At 45.7% G+C, this 22,087-nt stretch overlaps 1 pseudogene; it reads left to right on the plus strand.

Moving 5' to 3' along the window:
• The first annotated feature begins 7,558 nt into the window (after window positions 1-7,558).
• LOC135537728 (tudor domain-containing protein 3-like) overlaps window positions 7,559-22,087 on the plus strand; it is a 62,947-nt pseudogene continuing 48,418 nt past the window's right edge.

Raw genomic sequence — 22,087 nt, forward strand, 5'->3', positions numbered from 1 at the left:
ACCCTGGACAACTTGTTAGGATACATGTTATCGGGGACTATCATCAAGTACCAGCAGATATATATATTTTTGTAGATAGATAGTAGCTACTATCTTGTCTCATCGCTGCAACTCCCGTACGGGCTCGGGAGAGACGAAGGTTGAAAGTCAGGCGTCTTCCAATACACAACCCAACCAGCCACACTGCTTCTTAACACAACCCAACCAAGCCACACTGCTTCTTAACACAGCGACATCCAACCCGGAAGCCAGCCGCACCAATGTGTCAGAGGAAACATCGTGTACCTGGCAACCTTGGCTAGCGCGATGAGACAAGGACGTCCCTTCCTACCAAGCCCTCCCTAACCCGGACAACGCTGGGCCAATTGTGCGTCGCCCCATGGACCTCCCGGTCGCGGCCGGTTACAACAGAGCCTGGGCTCGAACCCAGAGTCTCTGATGGCACAGCTGGCGCTGCAGTACAGCACCCTTAACCACTGCACCACCCGGGAGGCGTACCAGCAGATATTAAATCAAAACCCGACTGCCTCTGCTAGGAAGTTTAAACTGGGCCGTGGTTGGATCTTCCAGCAGGACAACGATCCAAAGCACACCTCAAAATCAACACAAAAAATGATTCACTGACCACAGAATCAAGGTGTTACCATGGCCTTCCTAGTCCCCTGACCCAAACCCCATAGAAAACCCATGGGATGAGCTGAAGAGGAGAGTCCACAAGCGTGGACCTGGGAGTCTGAAGGATCTGGATGGATTCTGTATGGAGAAATGGTCTCAGATCCCTTGCCATGTGTTCTTCAACCCCATTACTCATTACAGGAGAAGACTCAGAGCTGCTATCTTGGCAAAGGGAAGTTGCACAAAGTATTGAATGAAGGGGTGCCAATAATTGTGGCACACATATATTTGAGAAAAATATTTGTTTTATGATAAGGATTAATTTTTTTCTTAAAATTATTTTACTTTAATTAAAGGTTAGATTTTTGTAAATATTTTGAATGAAAGACCAATTGGACAAACAATAAATAAAAACAATTCACAGCCCGTTTTGCTCATATTTACCAAGGACGTGTCACACCCTGACCATAGTTTGCTTTGTATGTTTCTATGTTTTGGTTGGTCAGGGTGTGAGCTGAGTGGGCATTCTATGTTTCATGTCTAGTTTGTCTAGTTCTATGTTTGGCCTGATATGGTTCTCAATCAGAGGCCAATATTAATGGAGGGCACTGTACATGTCACTGGGTGCCAATATTAATGGAGGGCACTGTACATGTCACTGGGTGCCAATATTAATGGAGGGCACTGTGTATGTCACTGGGTGCCAATATTAGTGGAGGGCACTGTGCATGTCACTGGGTGTCAATATTAGTGGAGGGCACTGTACATGTCACTGGGTGCCAATATTAGTGGAGGGCACTGTGTATGTCACTGGGTGCCAATATTAATGGAGGGCACTGTGTATGTCACTGGGTGCCAATATTAGTGGAGGGCACTGTGCATGTCACTGGGTGCCAATATTAATGGAGGGCACTGTGTATGTCACTGGGTGCCAATATTAGTGGAGGGCACTGTACATGTCACTGGGTGCCAATATTAGTGGAGGGCACTGTACATGTCACTGGGTGCCAATATTAATGGAGGGCACTGTACATGTCACTGGGTGCCAATATTAATGGAGGGCACTGTACATGTCACTGGGTGCCAATATTAATGGAGGGCACTGTACATGTCACTGGGTGCCAATATTAATGGAGGACACTGTACATGTCACTGGGTGCCAATATTAATGGAGGGCACTGTGCATGTCACTGGGTGCCAATATTAATGGAGGGCACTGTACATGTCACTGTTTCTCGTGGAATTTATTAAAATAAGGGCGCCTTCCCTTTACTGGGACGAATGGTTTGGGGTATATAGTATACCCACTTCTCACCACCATTGCCACTACTTTTATGAGGTTGAAAAACGATGGCAAAGTCACACACACACACACACACACACACACACACACACACACACACACACACACACACACACACACACACACTGAATCGCTGAATGTGAACACATGGGGTTTATCCTCTTGGTACTGTCGCTGAATGTGAACACATGGAGTTTATCCTCTTGGTACTGTCGCTGAATGTGAACACATGGAGTTTATCCTCTTGGTACTGTCGCTGAATGTGAACACATGGAGTTTATCCTCTTGGTACTGTCGCTGAATGTGAACACATGGAGTTTATCCTCTTGGTACTGTCGCTGAATGTGAACACATGGAGTTTATCCTCTTGGTACTGTCGCTGAATGTGAACACATGGAGTTTATCCTCTTGGTACTGTCGCTGAATGTGAAGACATGGAGTTTATCCTCTTGGTACTGTCGCTGAATGTGAACACATGGAGTTTATCCTCTTGGTACTGTCGCTGAATGTGAACACATGGAGTTTATCCTCTTGGTACTGTCGCTGAATGTGAACACATGGAGTTTATCCTCTTGGTACTGTCGCTGAATGTGAACACATGGAGATGCATACATCATCCCTGTCAGGCTGCCCTTCAAATGCGCTAAGATGTTATATCCTCAATTCCCTGCGTATGCCAACACCTTGCATGTTATAAAGAGTCCACAGCTGGGCCGAGCCTCTATGTCCAAACGGAAGGTTCATTTACAAATCTGTGTGTAGCGGCATGGTGTTTTATGTAGGCCTACACTTCCTTCACTTCCATACACTTCCTTCACTTCCTACACTTCCTACACTTCCTTCACTTCCATACACTTCCTTCACTTCCTACACTTCCATACACTTCCTTCACTTCCTACACTTCCTACACTTCCTTCACTTCCTTCACTTCCTACACGTCCATACACTTCCTTCACTTCCTACACTTCCTACACTTCCTTCACTTCCTACACTTCCTACACTTCCATACACTTCCTTCACTTCCTACACTTCCTACACTTCCTTCACTTCCATACACTTCCTTCACTTCCTACACTTCCTACACTTCCATACACTTCCTTCACTTCCTACACTTCCTACACTTCCTTCACTTCCTACACTTCCATACACTTCCTTCACTTCCTACACTTCCTACACTTCCTTCACTTCCTACACTTCCTTCACTTCCTACACTTCCTTCACTTCCTTCACTTCCTACACTTCCTTCACGTCCTACACTTCCTTCACTTCCTACACTTCCTTCACTTCCTTCACTTCCTACACTTCCTTCACTTCCTACACGTCCTTCACTTCCTTCACTTCCTACACTTCCTTCACTTCCTACACTTCCTTCACTTCCAACACTTCCATACACTTCCTTCACTTCCTACACTTTCTACACTTCCATACACTTCCATACACTTCCATACATTTCCTACATTTCCTTCACTTCCTACACTTCCATACACTTCCTTCACTTCCTACACTTCCTTCACTTCCCACAATTCCTACACTTCCCACTCTTCCCACACTTCCTACACTTCCCACTCTTCCTACACTTCCATACACTTCCCACTCTTCCTACTCTTCCTACACTTCCCACTCTTCCTACTCTTCCTACACTTCCCACACTTCCTACACTTCCATATACTTCCTACACTTCCTACTCTTCCTACACTTCCTACACTTCCTACACTTCCATACACTTCCATACACTTCCTACACTTCCTACTCTTCCTACACTTCCTACACTTCCATACACTTCCTTCACTTCCTACACTTCATTCACTTCCCACAATTTCTACACTTCCCACTCTTCCCACACTTCCTACACTTCCCACTCTTCCTACACTTCCTACTCTTCCTACACTTCCCACTCTTCCTACACTACCCACTCTTCCTACACTTTCTACATTTCCTTCATTTCCTTCACTTCCTTCACTTCCTACACTTCCATACACTTCCTTCACTTCCCACTCTTCCTACACTTCATACACGCCCTACACTTCCTACTCTTCCACATGCCTAGCATTATTAGTGTGTGAATGTAGCCTAACGCACGGATTGAGTCGAGGAGGCTGCCGGGCTCACCGGCTGCCCCCGAACCCCTGTGATTGACACCTTGCATAGCCAGGGGGGCAGGGAGCGTGTGTTCGGGTAAAGCCTCATCTGAGACAGCACCGTTACGTCCTTTGTTAACCTGTTACAGGTCTAACCACAAGCCTCCGTCTATAGACGATGAAGGTCATTATACAAGAATGCTGTCTTTCTTGTCCGGCCACACCTCAACTATTTTATTTTATTTTATTTCACCTTTATTTAACCAGGTAGGCTAGTTGAGAACAAGTTCTCATTTGCAACTGCGACCTGGCCAAGATAAAGCTTAGCAGTGTGAACAGACAACACAGAGTTACACATGGAGTAAACAATTAACAAGTCAATAACACAGTACAAAAAAGGCGAGTCTATATACATTGTGTGCAAAAGGCATGAGGCAGGAGAAAACACCTAGAAATATTAAATAATGACACAATACATGTTTTACTTTTAATTTAAGTGTTTTATTGTTAATAAAACGTATTTGTAAGACAGTTATATTGCAATTTTCTTTTTTAAATATATCTTAGGCGGGCTGTTTTGAAAAGCACATCGTGAGTCTGCACTTTTCGTCATATGTTTAAGCAATTTGACTACTAATTTGGTAATGACATGCGAAGCTTTTAAGACGTGTCTCTGGTGTTACACAGTTTATAGTAAAAGGTGAAAAGGAAATTTTAGATATTCTATATTCGCTGAAGATTTGTCACTGGTGTTACCGGTACTGGTGTTATTATAGACAAATATGTTAAAAGTCAATTATTACTAATGAATACAAAATATAGATATTTATATTAAGATTAACCTTTTCTCTCTCTTTGATTTTATATGCAAAGTAAAGAGTAACATTTACATTCTGGAATGCCTGAATTGTCATTAAAAGGTTATAGAGGCATATGATCTAACAGGTTATAGAGGCAAGGCATATGAACTAACAGGTTATAGAGGCATATGAACTAACAGGTTATAGAGGCATATGATCTAACAGGTTATAGAGGCATATGAACTAACAGGTTATAGAGGCATATGAACTAACAGGTTATAGAGGCATATGAACTAACAGGTTATAGAGGCATATGAACTAACAGGTTATAGAGGCATATGATCTAACAGGTTATAGAGGCATATGAACTAACAGGTTATAGAGGCATATGATCTAACAGGTTATAGAGGCATATGATCTAACAGGTTATAGAGGCATATGAACTAACAGGTTATAGAGGCATATGAACTAACAGGTTATAGAGGCATATGATCTAACAGGTTATAGAGGCATATGAACTAACAGGTTATATAGGCATATGATCTAACAGGTTATAGAGGTAAGGCATATGAACTAACAGGTTATAGAGGCATATGAACTAACAGGTTATAGAGGCATATGAACTAACAGGTTATAGAGGCATATGATCTAACAGGTTATAGAGGCATATGAACTAACAGGTTATAGAGGCATATGAACTAACAGGTTATAGAGGCATATGAACTAACAGGTTATAGAGGCATATGAACTAACAGGTTATAGAGGCATATGAACTAACAGGTTATAGAGGCATATGAACTAACAGGTTATAGAGGCATATGATCTAACAGGTTATAGAGGCAAGGCATATGAACTAACAGGTTATAGAGGCATATGAACTAACAGGTTTTAGAGGCATATGATCTAACAGGTTATAGAGGCATATGAACTAACAGGTTATAGAGGCATATGATCTAACAGGTTATAGAGGCATATGAACTAACAGGTTATAGAGACATATGAACTAACAGGTTATAGAGGCAAGGCATATGAACTAACAGGTTATAGAGGCAAGGCATATGAACTAACAGGTTATAGAGGCATATGAACTAAAAGTTTATAGAGGCATATGAACTAAAAGGTTATAGAGGTAAGGCATATGAACTAACAGGTTATAGAGGCATATGAACTAACAGGTTCTAGAGACATAAGAACTAACATGTTATAGAGGCAAGGCATATGAACTAACAGGTTATAGAGACATATGAACTAACAGGTTATAGAGGCATATGATCTAACAGGTTATAGAGGCATATGAACTAACAGGTTATAGAGGCATATGATCTAACAGGTTATAGAGGCATATGAACTAACAGGTTATAGAGGCATATGATCTAACAGGTTATAGAGGCATATGAACTAACAGGTTATAGAGGCATATGAACTAACAGGTTATAGAGGCAAGGCATATGAACTAACAGGTTATAGAGGCATATGAACTAACAGGTTATAGAGGCATATGAACTAACAGGTTATAGAGGCATATGAACTAACAGGTTATAGAGGCATATGAACTAACAGGTTATAGAGGCATATGAACTAACAGGTTATAGAGACATATGAACTAACAGGTTATAGAGGTAAGGCATATGAACTAACAGGTTATAGAGGCATATGAACTAACAGGTTATAGAGGCATATGAACTAACAGGTTATAGAGGCATATGAACTAACAGGTTATAGAGACATATGAACTAACAGGTTATAGAGGCATATGAACTAACAGGTTATAGAGACATATGAACTAACAGGTTATAGAGGCATATGAACTAACAGGTTATAGAGGCATATGATTTAACAGGTTATAGAGGCATATGAACTAACAAGTTATAGAGGCATATGAACTAACAGATTGTAGAGGAAACAAAGCAATTATCACAACACACAGGTTGTAATGTGTCTTTTTTTCTGGCTTGGCTTCCCCAGTGATTTTAGCCATGCATTCTTCTGGATTTTTAGTTACCCCCTAATTCTAAAATTATCTTTAGTTATATAGGCCTAGCTGTTAGACTTCCTAAACTAGGCTATGCAAGGTGTTCGACCTAAATTATGCAGAAGAACGTTGTAGCTAATTCTGGGTGCAGACCGACCGACCCGGGACTCAACCCCAGGCCTCTTTCGCAGTCAGTCACCATAGACATTAAAACCAGTCTTATTGACTTGTGTGTTTGTTTTACTCCATGTGTAACTCTGTGTTGCTGTATACATCCAACTGCATTGCTTTATCTTGCCCAGGTCGCAATTGTAAATAAGAACTTGTTCTCAACTTGGCTCCCTGGTTAAATAAAAGTGAAATAAAAATGTGCTTGTGCTCATAACAGGGCGGCAGGGTAGCCTAGTGGTTAGAGCGTTGGACTAGTAACCGGAAAGTTGCAAGTTCAAGCCCCTGAGCTGATAAGGTATAAATCTGTCGTTCTGCCCGGGAACTGTCAGTTAACCCACTGTTCTTAGGCCATCATTGAAAATAAGAATTTGTTCTTAACTGACTTGCCTAGTTAAATAAAGGTAAAATAAATAAATAACGGTTCTAAGAGTGTATGTGCCTGGTCGGCAGTTGTAAAGGGGAGAGGAAACAATGGTGATATTGAAACATTGAAACTAATATTATTACATTTCACAGAGTGTAGTAGATAGGTCATTGGATTGATTAAAGCACCGTAGATGCAGTGACTGTCTTTGCCACCGGAGCTGCTGTGTTTCTTCCTTCCCTCTTTGCCGACAAGCATCAGATTCAACTTTGACGTCTCTTCCAACGGGAGGTCATTTGTTTTTAGTCCGGCAAAACGCTAAAAATATCCGGCTAAACTCATTGATTATCGGATTAATTATTAAAGATATAAAAAAACAAACAATGGATATTCCACAAATTAAATAGTTCATCGACTATATTTGCATTTGATACTTTATTTTTTTATTTGAAAGAAAATGGCTGAAATCAACTTAGCCCTCACGAAAGAAGGCTGGTGGGTAGCTTGTGTAGCTACCTAGCTACATTACACGTTCACTTTGCTAGCATAGCTTTAGCTTTTCTAGTTAACACCTCATTTAGGATCTCACATACTGTGATGCCTGTGATAATGTAGATAGATATATGACATTTCTGGCCTACGGACTGGTAACAGTAGCTAATAATAATTATTTTGGTAGTTGATGTTGTGAATTTGTCTAGCAAATTGCTGTCAATTATTTTAGCATGTTTAGCTTTGATATGCTAACTAACAAGGCCGTGTATGTTCATTTGAAGCTAAGTAGCTACCTAGCAATACATTACTGTACTGTAGCTAGCTAGCTCTACATTACTGTACTGTAGCTAGCTCTACATTACTGTACTGTAGCTAGCTCTACACTACTGTACTGTAGCAAGTTATACATTACTGTACTATAGCTAGCTCTACACTACTGTACTGTAGCTAGCTAGCAATACATTACTGTACTGTAGCTAGCTAGCAATACATTACTGTACTGTAGCTAGCTAGCAATACATTACTGCACTGCAGCTAACTAGCAATACATTACATTACTGTAGCTAGCTAGCAATACATTACATTACTGTAGCTAGCTCTACATTACTGTACTGTAGCTAGCTAGCAATACATTACATTACTGTAGCTAGCTCTACATTACTGTACTGTAGCTAGCTACCAATACTGTAGCTAGCTAGCAATACATTACATTACTGTAGCTAGCTCTACATTACTGTACTGTAGCTAGCTACCAATACATTACTACTATAGCTAGCTGTACTATAGCTAGCTTGCTCTACATTACATTACTGTAGCCAGCTCTACATTACTGTACTGTAGCTAGCTAGCAATACATTACTGTACTATAGCTAGCTTGCTCTACATTACATTACTGTAGCTAGCTCTACATTACTGTACTGTAGCTTGCTCTACATTACTGTAGCTAGCTATTAATATATCTTCAAAGTTGATCTGCTAGTCAGTTGTTAGCTATGTTATTTAAGTACACTCGAGTGATATGCGAGTTGGCTGGCTAGCTTTTGATTTTCAATGTGTTTGTTCACGGTGGCTAGCTGGAGTGTTGTTGTTGTTTAATAACCACCGTGCATTGGTTACGCCATTGATATGTGAGCCCTTTCTTTTGGTTGACCTCCTACACAGGTACCTTACAGATGAAGGAATAGAGGAGTTGAAAGGCACTTCTGAGAAACCCTCAGCTCCTTACATTATTCGCATTGCACTCAATGTAAGTAGCTAGTATTCTCACATCTCTCTTCTCGTATACCAACAAACAAACAAAAACGTTTTCCCCTTTCACCTGTGTAGATGTACATTTAACTGACCCCAAGGGGGTTTGAATAGAAAAGAGATGTTGTGCTTACAGTCAACCTCATTTAAAAAAAAAAATCAATCAAGCTTTTTACAAAAACAGGTTTGTGTAAAACAGATTCCTCTACATTGCTTTGAATATTCGTTATTGAATGTTTTGCCGGTATGCCGGTATGTCAGATAAATGAAAGTCACACTAATATGGCTGCATTCCAATTCTCCACCCTTGTTTGATCTTGCACACTTCCCCCTGTCCCTCAAGCCAATGCTTTACGACAATCTGGGGCGGCAGGGTAGCCTAGTGGTTAGAGTGGAGGGCAGCAGGGTAGCCTAGTGGTTAGAGTGGAGGGCAGCAGGGTAGCCTAGTGGTTAGAGTGGAGGGGCGGCAGGGTAGCCTAGTGGTTAGGGTGGAGGGGGCGGCAGGGTAGCCTAGTGGTTAGAGTGGAGGGGGCGGCAGGGTAGCCTAGTGGTTAGGGTGGAGGGCGGCAGGGTAGCCTAGTGGTTGGAGCGTTGGACTAGTAACCGGAAGGTTGCCACCCTGCCACCTCTCCACTCTAACCACTAGGCTACCCTGCCGCCCCTCCACTCTAACCACTAGGCTACCCTGCCGCCCCTCCACTCTAACCACTAGGCTACCCTGCCGCCCTCCACCTAACCACTAGGCTACCCTGCCGCCCTCCACTCTAACCACTAGGCTACCCTGCCCCTCCACTCTAACCACTAGGCTACCCTGCCCCTCCACTCTAACCACTAGGCTACCCTGCCCCTCCACTCTAACCACTAGGCTACCCTGCCGCCCCTCCACTCTAACCACTAGGCTACCCTGCCCCTCCACTCTAACCACTAGGCTACCCTGCCCCTCCACCCTAACCACTAGGCTACCCTGCCGCCCCTCCACTCTAACCACTAGGCTACCCTGCCGCCCCAATCAGACTAATCAGACCAACACCAATCCAATAGTGTTTGAAGTCCGTGACAAGGGGTGTGCTCTTGCCCACTCTGAGAGACGTGTGGAGAATCAAGATTCAAGCCAATATTTGCCAGTGCTTTCAAAACAGGTTTCTCTACATTGCTTTCAATTATTGATCTGGAGGTTTACTACAGGTCATTTCATTGTCAGCCTAATATGTTGGTGGGGATAAGTGTTGCTCATCTCTCCGCCCTGTCTCTGTGACTGTCTCTACAGAGTGACCTGAGGCCTATTGGCAGGGCGTTTCTCCCTGCGGACATCAACAGTGGCCGGGTGGAGAAGGTGAGGCATTGTGTGTGTGTGTGTGTGCGTGCGTGCGTGCGCAGATATGTGTACGCCAAAGGGTCAGAGAAACTGTCAAAGATCCTATCATAATGATTCGATACAGAAGAAAAACAAAGTTAGAACCAACAGGATTGTCTCATAGTGTGGATTGGGGGTTAGTCAAGCTAGACTGCTATGGTGAGTAAACATGTTGAAGACACATGGCAACATAGGAAGCTAATTCCTAGGCTTTAGCTCAGTGGGCTATTTATCTCAGCCTTGAAAACAACATGCACCTGACCCGGGCTTGATACCCTGTTGGTTACACTGTCCTGTGCACGTTTGAGAAATACAGAAATGCACTACTTCCAAAGGCCACTAGATGTCTCTGTCACACCAGCTTTAAAATGCCTTCATTCCTCATTTCTCAGTTCAACTGAGAAAAAGCCACAGATGATGACGAGGGAGATAATTAATTAATTTGTATGTGAGCTAATAACCCACGGTCCTTATAAAGCAAAGAGAGCTAATAACCCACGGTCCTTATAAAGCAAAGAGATCTAATAACCCACGGTCCTCCTAAAGCTCAGAGAGCTAATAACCCACGGTCCTCCTAAAGCTCAGAGATCTAATAACCCACGGTCCTCCTAAAGCTCAGAGAGCTAATAACCCACGGTCCTCCTAAAGCTCAGAGATCTAATAACCCACAGTCCTCAGAGAGCTAATAACCCACGGTCCTCCTAAAGCTCAGAGAGCTAATAACCCACGGTCCTCAGAGATCTAATAACCCACGGTCGTCCTAAAGCTCAGAGAGCTAATAACCCACGGTCCTCCTAAAGCTCAGAGAGCTAATAACCCACGGTCCTCCTAAAGCTCAGAGAGCTAATAACCCACGGTCCTCAGAGATCTAATAACCCACGGTCCTCCTAAAGCTCAGAGAGCAAATATCCCACGGTCCTCTTAAAGCTCAGAGAGCTAATAACCCACGGTCCTCAGAGATCTAATAACCCACGGTCCTCCTAAAGCTCAGAGAGCTAATAACCCACAGTCCTCCTAAAGCTCAGAGAGCTAATAACCCACGGTCCTCAGAGATCTAATAACCCACGGTCCTCCTAAAGCTCAGAGAGCTAATAACCCACAGTCCTCCTAAAGCTCAGAGAGCTAGTAACCCACAGTCCTCAGAGATCTAATAACCCACGGTCCTCCTAAAGCTCAGAGAGCTAATAACCCACAGTCCTCCTAAAGCTCAGAGATCTAATAACCCACGGTCCTCAGAGAGCTAATAACCCACGGTCCTCAGAGATCTAATAACCCACGGTCCTCAGAGATCTAATAACCCACGGTCCTCCTAAAGCTCAGAGATCTAATAACCCACGGTCCTCAGAGATCTAATAACCCACTGTCCTCAGAGATCTAATAACCCACTGTCCTCAGAGATCTAATAACCCACGGTCCTCAGAGAGCTAATAACCCACGGTCCTCCTAAGGCTCTGTATAAGATATTGCACTCCTTTCAGGTAAGTACAACTCCCACTCTGCATTAGTCTAACAGGGAAGGCGCCATCAATGCTGGTGATTCAGAATTTCTCGGTCTGTCTGCATTACGTTATTATTATTTTTGCTTGGCTCTTTTCCCAGAGTTGGTTATCACTAGACTGCAATTAATATGTACTGCATTTACAAAGAGGTGATTGAATATGCCGTAGAATGCCAGCTCTTGGAGCTCAGAAACTATTTTAATTGGAACGTGTAAACCTCAGTTGAATGTAAAGGAGGGAACCAGAACCAGAGCTGTGAAAAGAATCATCTGAGCAGTGTTATTTCTTTAGTTGCCACTTCTCTGTTTACAGCATGGACCTGAAGAACAAACACACTCTGTTTAACGGTACATCAGCGTTAAGGAGGTCCGGTACATGACCGTTAAGGAAGGTCAGGTACTTAAGTGTTAAGGAAGGTCAGGTACATGACCGTTAAGGAAGGTCAGGTACTTAAGTGTTAAGGAAGGTCAGGTACATGGCTGTTATGGAAGGTCAGGTACATGACCGTTAAGGAAGGTCAGATACATGACCGTTAAGGAAGGTCTGGTACATGACCGTTAAGGAAGGTCAGGTACATGACCGTTAAGGAAGGTCCGGTACATGACCGTTAAGGAAGATCAGGTACTTAAGTGTTAAGGAAGGTCAGATACATGACCGTTAAGGAAGGTCAGGTACATGACCGTTAAGGAAGGTCCGGTACATGATCGTTAAAGAAGGTCCGGTACATGACCGTTAAGGAAGGTCCGTACATGACCATTAAGGAAGGTCCGGTACATGACCGTTAAGGAAGATCAGGTACTTAAGTGTTAAGGAAGGTCAGATACATGACCGTTAAGGAAGGTCAGGTACATGACCGTTAAGGAAGGTCCGGTACATGACCGTTAAGGAAGGTCAGGTACATGACCGTTAAGGAAGGTCAGGTACATGACCGTTAAGGAAGGTAAGGTACATGACCGTTAAGGAAGGTCAGGTACATGACCGTTAAGGAAGGTCCGTACATGACCGTTAAGGAAGGTCCGGTACATGATCGTTAAGGAAGGTCAGGTACATGACCGTTAAGGAAGGTCCGGTACATGACCGTTAAGGAAGGTCCGGTACATGGCCGTTAAGGAAGGTCCGGTACATGGCTGTTAAGGAAGGTCCAGTACATGACCGTTAAGGAAGGTCAGGTACTTACAGTTGAAGTCAGAAGTTTACATACACCTTAGCCAAATACATTTAAACTCAGTTTTTCACAATTCCTGACATTTAATCCTAGCAAAAATTCCCTGTCTTCGGTCAGTTAGGATCACCACTTTTATTTTAAGAATGTGAAATGTCAGAATACTAGTAGAGAAAATGATTTATTTCAGTTTTTATTTTTTTCCATCACATTCCCAGTGGGTCAGAAGTTTACATACACCCAATTAGTATTTGGTAGCATTGCCTTTACATTGTCTAACTTGGGTGAAACATTTTGGGTAGCCTTCCACAAGCTTCCCACAATAAGTTGGGGGAATTTTGGCCCATTCCTCCTGACAAAGCTGGTGTAACAGAGTCAGGTTTGTAGGCCTCCTTGCTCGCACACGCTTTTTCAGTTCTGCCACACAGATTTTCAATATGATTGAGGTCAGGGCTTTGTGATGGCCACTCCAATACCTTAACTTTGTTGTCCTTAAGCCATTTTGCCACAACTTTGGAAGTATGCTTGAGGTCAAAGTCCATTTGGAAGACCCATTTGCGACCAGCTTTAACTTCCTGACTGATGTCTTGAGATGTTGCTTCAATATATCCACATCGTTTTCCTTTCTCGTTGTGCCATCTATTTTGTGAAGTGCACCAGTCCCTCCTGCAGCAAAGCACCCCCACAACATGATGCTGCCACCCCCGTGCTTCACGGTTGGGATGGTGTTCTTCGGCTTGCAAGCCTCACGCTTTTTTCTCCAAACGTAACGATGGTCATTTTGGCCAAACAGTTCTATTTTTGTTTCATCAGACCGGAGGACATTTCTCCAAAAAGTATGATCTTTGTCCCCATGTGCAGTTGCAAACTGTAGTCTGGCTTTTTATGGTGGTTTTGGAGCAGTGGCTTCTTCCTTGCTGAGCGGCCTTTCAGGTTATGTTGATATAGGACTTGTTTTACTGTGGATATAGATGCTTTTGTACCTGTTTTCTCCAGAATCTTCACAAGGTCCTTTGCTGTTGTTCTGGGATTGATTTGCACTTTTCGCACCAAAGTACGTTCATCTCTAGGAGACAGAACGCGTCTCCTTCCTGAGCGGTATGATGTCTGCGTGGTCCCATGGTGTTTATACTTGCGTACTATAGTTTGTACAGATTAACGTGGTACCTTCAGGCGTTTGGAAATTGCTCCCAAGGATGAACCAGACTTGTGGAGGTCTACAATTTTTTTCTGATTTCTTTTGATTTTCCCATGATGACAAGCAAAGAGGCACTGAGTTTGAAGGTAGGCCTTGAAATACATCCACAGGTACACCTCCAATTGACTCAAATGATGCCTATCAGAAACTTCTAAAGCCATGACATCATTTTCTGGAATTTTCCAAGCTGTTTAAAGGCACAGTCAACTTAGTGTATGTAAACTTCTGACCCACTGGAATTGTGATACAGTGAATTATAAGTGAAATAATCCGTTTGAAAACAATTGTTGGAAACATTAATTGTGTCACGCACAAAGTAGATGTCCAAACCGACTTTCCTAAACTGTAGTTAGTTAACAGGAAATGTGTGGAGGGGTTGAAAAAGGAGTTTTAATGACTCCAACCTAAGTGTATGTAAACTAGTTTTAATGACTCCAACCTAAGTGTATGTAAACTAGTTTTAATGACTCCAACCTAAGTGTGTGTAAACTAGTTTTAATGACTCCAACCTAAGTGTATGTAAACTAGTTTTAATGACTCCAACCTAAGTGTATGTAAACTAGTTTTAATGACTCCAACCTAAGTGTATGTAAACTAGTTTTAATGACTCCAACCTAAGTGTATGTAAACTAGTTTTAATGACTCCAACCTAAGTGTATGTAAACTAGTTTTCATGACTCCAACCTAAGTGTATGTAAACTAGTTTTTATGACTCCAACCTAAGTGTATGTAAACTAGTTTTAATGACTCCAACCTAAGTGTATGTAAACTAGTTTTAATGACTACAACCTACGTGTGTGTAAACTAGTTTTAATGACTCCAACCTAAGTGTATGTAAACTAGTTTTCATGACTCCAACCTAAGTGTATGTAAACTAGTTTTTATGACTCCAACCTAAGTGTATGTAAACTAGTTTTAATGACTCCAACCTAAGTGTATGTAAACTAGTTTTAATGACTCCAACCTAAGTGTGTGTAAACTAGTTTTAATGACTCCAACCTAAGTGTATGTAAACTAGTTTTAATGACTCCAACCTAAGTGTATGTACACTAGTTTTAATGACTCAACCTAAGTGTATGTAAACTAGTTTTAATGACTCCAACCTAAGTGTATGTAAACTAGTTTTAATGACTCCAACCTAAGTGTATGTAAACTAGTTTTAATGACTCCACCCTAAGTGTATGTAAACTAGTTTTAATGACTCCAACCTAAGTGTATGTAAACTAGTTTTAATGACTCCAACCTAAGTGTATGTAAACTAGTTTTCATGACTCCAACCTAAGTGTATGTAAACTTCCCGACTTCAACTGTAAAAGCAGTACGGTCAATTTGAGCGAGGAGACGGCGAGGAGCTCAATTCAATAAACTTTATTCGTCCCAGAGGAGCAGTTATTGAAGCTGGAACCATCTGGTGAGGTTGTTTGCCAGTTCGTGGTTACAAATGTCTTTACTGCAACAAACCCTGGCATTAGGACACACCGGAGCGAAAAAAAATCTCCTTATTGGACAAGTTCAGCTCCCCTCTCGCTTTGTCTGTTTTGATCCGTTTGGTGCCTGATGAATACGGACCCTAACTCAGTCTCTGGCTGTAACAAAAAGGTTTTTGCTACAGTGTGCCCTAATTAACACGACCGCTGTCCTTCGTCTTTTCCTCACCCGTACCCGCCCTCAGTTGGAGGGTCCGTGTGTGCTGCAGGTTCAGAAGGTGAGGAACGTGTCGGCCCCCAAGGACAACGAGGAGTCTCAGGGAGCCCCCAGGATGCTGAGGCTGCAGATGACAGACGGACACACCAACGCTGTGGGCCTCGAGTTCACACACCTGTCCCAGATCAGGTAGAGAACAACTAGTTCAGACACCTGTCCCAGATCAGGTAGAGAACAACTAGTTTAAACACCTGTCCCAGATCAGGTAGAGAACAACTACTAGTTTAAACACCTGTCCCAGATCAGGTAGAGAACAACTACTAGTGTTAACACCTGTCCCAGATCAGGTAGAGAACAACTACTAGTTTAAACACCTGTCCCAGATCAATTCATTAATCGGTTTGATTGATTAGCTACTTTAAACACCAGGCGAATCGGTTTGATTGATTAGCTACTTTAAACACCAGGCTAATCTGTTTGATCTATTAGCTACTTTAAACACCAGGCTATTCTGTTTGATTAGCTACTTTAAACACCAGGCTATTCTGTTTGATTAGCTACTTTAAACACCAGGCTATTCTGTTTGATTAGCTACTTTAAACACCAGGCTAATCTGATTGATTAGCCACTTTAAACACCAGGCTAATCTGTTTGATTAGCCACTTTAAACACCAGGCTCATCTGATTGATTGACCTGCAGACTGACCTGTAGACTGACCTGTAGACTGACCTGTAGACTGACCTGTAGACTGACCTGTAGACTGACCTGTAGACCCACCTGTAGACTGACCTGTAGACTGACCTGTAGACTGACCTGTAGACTGACCTGTAGACTGACCTGTAGACTGACCTGTAGACTGACCTGTGGACTGACCTGTAGACTGACCTGTGGACTGACCTGTAGACTGACCTGTAGACTGACCTGTAGACTGAGCTGTAGACTGACCTGTAGACTGAGCTGTAGACTGACCTGTAGACTGACATGTAGACTGACCTGTAGACTGACCTGTGGACTGACCTGTAGACTGACCTGTAGACGTGTGGGTCCTGTGTGGCTCAGTCGGTAGAGCATGGCGCTTGCAACGCCAAGCGTCGTGGGTTCGATTCCCGCTGGGGCCACCCATATGTAAAAGTAGTGGCCCCAGCCGACTTGTAAGTCGCTTTGGACAAAAGCGTCTGCTAAATGGGATATATTATATTATTATTAGACTGACATGTAGACTGACCTGTAGACTGACCTGTAGACTGACCTGTAGACCCACCTGTAGACTGACCTGTAGACTGACCTGTAGACTGGTGCTGCTTCACTCCTGTCTACCAATCAGCCAGTATCGTAGATCCTCATTTTCAACCAAAACTCTCGTCTTTCTTTTGGAATGGAAGCACAGACCCTCCCTCCCAGACCGATGTTGGTGACTTTCTGAACTCCCTCAGCCTCCCTCCCTCCCTCCCTCCCTCCCTCCCTCCCTGCACCCTCCCTCCCTCCATCCCTGCACTCCCTCCCTCCCTCCCTGCACTCCCTCCCTCCCTCCCTGCACCCTCCCTCCCTGCACTCCCTCCCTCCCTGCACCCTCCCTCCATCCCTCCCTGCACTCCCTCCCTTCCCTCCCTCCCTGCACTCCCTCCCTGCACTCCCTCCCTCCCTCCATCCCTCCCTCCCTGCACTCCCCCCCTCTCTTCCTCCCTCCCTCCCCCGGTCTCCATCTCTCTCTCTTTCTTCTTCTCCCTCTGTAATTTCCACTCGTCAGTGGCTGATCCGCTACCAATCCGTTTCCTTAATTACAACTCCATCCAAGCAGCGTCCGCGGCGACGGCTGCCGTGGCGACCAGCCAGCCCCTACAGGTGGAGTGGCCAGAGAGGAACGCTGAGTCCACATGGATCCCTATTATCTCTGGACTCAAAACGATGTAGTGCACTACGAAGGGGAATTAGGGTCCCATTTGGGACGGAGAGCTTGCCCGGAATCTATCCGCGAGGAGAGAACAGTACAACCCTTTTATTATGACAACACTAACTAGTGTCTGTTCTGTTGATATCAGCTAGCTCTGATAGTGGAGGGAGGGAGGGAGGGAGGGAGGGAGGGAGGGAGGGAGGGAGGAAGGGAGAGGGAGGGAGGAGGAAGAGAGAAGGAGAGAGGGAGGGGAGAGAGGGAGAGGGAGGGAGGAAGAGAGAAGGAGAGAGGGAGGGAGAGAGAGGGAGAGAGAGAGAAGGAGAGAGGGAGGGAGAGAGGGAGAGAGATGGAGGGAGGGAGAGGGAGGGAAAGAAAAGGAAACAGGACGAGATGGATGAGAGTGTGGATAGAAGGAAACAGAAAGAGGTTAGTTTGTATTGGCGTGCAGATCCGTTCCACAGTGTCATTATGAGACAGTACCCTGAGAGAGGACCCTGCTCCAGTCCCAGCTAGCTCTGATAGTGGAGGGAGAGAGGGAGAGAGGGAGAGGACCCTGCTCCAGTCCCAGCTAGCTCTGATAGTGGAGGGAGAGAGGGAGGGAGAGAGAGGACCCTGCTCCAGTCCCAGCTAGCTCTGATAGTGGAGGGAGGGAGGGAGGGAGAGAGAGGACCCTGCTCCAGTCCCAGCTAGCTCTGATAGTGGAGGGAGAGAGGGAGAGGGAGAGGACCCTGCTCCAGTCCCAGCTAGCTCTGATAGTGGAGAGAGAGAGAGAGGGAGGGAGAGAGAGGACCCTGCTCCAGTCCCAGCTAGCTCTGATAGTGGAGAGAGAGAGAGGGAGGGAGGGAGGGAGGGAGGGAGGGAGGGAGGGAGAGAGAGGACCCTGCTCCAGTCCCAGCTAGCTCTGATAGTGGAGGGAGGGAGAGAGAGGACCCTGCTCCAGTCCCAGCTAGCTCTGATAGTGGAGGGAGGGAGGGAGAGGACCCTGCTCCAGTCCCAGCTAGCTCTGATAGTGGAGGGAGGGAGGGAGAGGACCCTGCTCCAGTCCCAGCTAGCTCTGATAGTGGACGGAGGGAGGGAGAGAGAGAGGGAGGGAGAGAGGACCCTGCTCCAGTCCCAGCTAACTCTGATAGTGGAGGGAGGGAGGGAGGGAGGGAGAGAGAGAGAGGACCCTGCTCCAGTCCCAGCTAACACTGATAGTGGAGGGAAGGAGAGGGAGAGAGGACCCTGCTCCAGTCCCAGCTAGCTCTGATAGTGGAGGGAGAGAGAGAGGGAGAGAGAGGGAGGGAGAGAGGACCCTGCTCCAGTCCCAGCTAGCTCTGATAGTGGACGGAGGGAGGGAGAGAGAGAGGGAGGGAGAGAGGACCCTGCTCCAGTCCCAGCTAGCTCTGATAGTGGAGGGAGGGAGGGAGGAGAGAGAGGGAGGGAGAGAGGACCCTGCTCCAGTCCCAGCTAGCTCTGATAGTGGAGGGAGGGAGGGAGGGAGAGAGGGAGGAGAGAGGACCCTGCTCCAGTCCCAGCTAGCTCTGATAGTGGAGGGAGGGAGGGAGGGAGAGAGAGAGGGAGAGAGGACCCTGCTCCAGTCCCAGCTAGCTCTGATAGTGGAGGGAGGGAGGGAGGGAGGGAGGGAGAGAGGACCCTGCTCCAGTCCCAGCTAGCTCTGATAGTGGAGGGAGGGAGGGAGGAGGAGGGAGAGAGGACCCTGCTCCAGTCCCAGCTAGCTCTGATAGTGGAGGGAGGGAGGGAGGGAGAGAGGGAGAGGACCCTGCTCCAGTCCCAGCTAGCTCAGAGAGGGAGGGAGGGAGAGGGAGAGAGGACCCTGCTCCAGTCCCAGCTAGCTCTGATAGTGGAGGGAGGGAGGGAGGGAGAGAGAGGGAGGGAGAGAGGACCCTGCTCCAGTCCCAGCTAGCTCTGATAGTGGAGGGAGGGAGGGAGGGAGAGAGAGGGAGGGAGAGAGGACCCTGCTCCAGTCCCAGCTAGCTCTGATAGTGGAGGGAGGGAGGGAGGGAGAGAGAGAGAGGGAGAGAGGACCCTGCTCCAGTCCCAGCTAGCTCTGATAGTGGAGGGAGGGAGGGAGGGAGAGAGGACCCTGCTCCAGTCCCAGCTAGCTCTGATAGTGGAGGGAGGGAGGGAGGGAGGAGAGAGGGGAGAGGACCCTGCTCCAGTCCCAGCTAGCTCAGAGAGGGAGGGAGGGAGGGAGGGAGGGAGGGAGGGTGAGAGGGAGGGAGGGAGGACCCTGCTCCAGTCCCAGCTAGCTCTGATAGTGGAGGGAGGGAGGGAGGACCCTGCTAGTGGAGGGAGCTAGCCAGGCTGTCCCAAATGGGTTCCTATTCCCTACTACTTGCCCTATTGGTGGTGGTGGTGGTGGTGGGGGGGGGGCTCTTGTCAAACATGATGTCCTATATAGGGGGGGTGGCTGCCATTTGAGACATACTGGGCCATTGGGTTGGACGTATTGGGCCATTGGGTTGGACGTACTGGGCCATTGGGTTGGACGTACTGGGCCATTGGGTTGGACGTACTGGACGTACTGGGCCATTGGGTTGGACGTACTGGGCCATTGGGTTGGACGTACTGGGCCATTGGGTTGGACGTACTGGGCCATTGGGTTGAACGTACTGGACGTACTGGGCCATTGGGTTGGACGTACTGGACCATTGGGTTGGACGTACTGGACGTGCTGGGCCATTGGGTTGGACGTACTGGGCCATTGGGTTGAACGTACTGGGCCATTGGGTTGGACGTACTGGACGTACTGGGCCATTGGGTTGGACGTACTGGACCATTGGGTTGGACGTACTGGACGTACTGGGCCATTGGGTTGGACGTACTGGGCCATTGGGTTGGACGTACTGGGCCATTGGGTTGGACGTACTGGGCCATTGGGTTGGAAGTAAAATCCCTAATTGCTGCATCAGCAGCTGGACATCCCTCTAAGTCCCTGTGCTTTTTAATGAGAGGACTAGGGCAGGCTGAATTCCAAATGGCACCTTATTCCCTATAGGGCCCTGGTCAAAAGTAGTGCACTACATAGGGAATAGGATCCCGTTTGGGACGCGGACCGGAGGGCTCAGAGGTGGTGGTGATCAGAACTGGGCTGTTAATTTAAAATGAGAACGGCCTGAACCAGCGGATGGGATTATTCCTAGGGTGTGTCCCAATTTGCCCCCCCCCCCCCTATTCCCTATATAGTGCACTACTTTTGGCCACAGGCCATGCCCTATCCAGACCACTTTTCTAAATGACACATCTGTGTTGCTATAGGGTGCTATTTTAGGACACAATCCCTCATCATCCCTTGTCTCACCATCCTACTGCAACACAGCGTGTCATTTAGAAGAGTGGTCTGGATAGGGCATGGTCTGACAGGACAGAGAGGGGAGAGGGTTTGTGGGTAACGTAAGCTAAGCTGTTCTTTTGGCATGGCTAGCCCTTGTTGGACATTAGCCATCACAGGCATAGCTGGCTGGATGAAGAGTTTTAGGACGGGAAAATGAATCGTGATGATTTGCTGTTTCTCTTTTCTAATTAAAGCTGCCCCCCCCCAAATATAAACTGCTTTCATACCAATACACTATCTGTTCTGTCTGTTGTTTGTGCCGTTGTTACAGAGATAGGAATGTATTGTTTATCAATCTTTTGTTTTTGTCCTATCCAATATTAGGTTAACATATGACCTGTGCTTCCATTCCATTACTGTAGCCAGTCTGTATTAAATGTACCTGTAAACATGTTCCATGTAAACCTATTATAGTCAATCTCCCTGTTTGTTTGTTTGTTTGTTTGTTTTGGCATTGGTTTAAGCTTCCTTTAACCGCTTAATTGATTTGATCTACTTAGAGCTCTCCGTTTAATACAATATGGGTTATCTATGGAGCTGTCCTCTGGCATCCCTAATTCAACCCCCCCCTGTATTTTTTTTTCATTTTTTAGCCTGAACACCCCTCCAGGAACCAAGGTGAAGGTCCTTGGTACGGTCCAGGTGAAGAATGGCATTCTGCTTCTGGACGACTCCAAGATATCCGTCCTGGGAGGGGAGGTCGACCACATGATGGAGAAATGGGAACTGCAAAGGGTGAGGAAGAGGAGGTGTTTTACCCTTCGTTTTACAGCAGACTGTCTCTGTGACTGTGTTCCAAACAGTACCTTATTCCCTACATAGGGCGTGCACTTCAAAAGTAGTGCACTAGACTCTTTATACTATACGGGGAATAGAGAGCCTGCACCTCAAGTGGTAGTGTTTATTACGCTGTTACTGGACAGTTGTTCGTCCTGCGTTGTATAGGGCGTTGTAA

Source organism: Oncorhynchus masou, unplaced genomic scaffold (assembly GCF_036934945.1).
Source record: "Oncorhynchus masou masou isolate Uvic2021 unplaced genomic scaffold, UVic_Omas_1.1 unplaced_scaffold_825, whole genome shotgun sequence".
Lineage (NCBI taxonomy): Eukaryota > Metazoa > Chordata > Actinopteri > Salmoniformes > Salmonidae > Oncorhynchus > Oncorhynchus masou.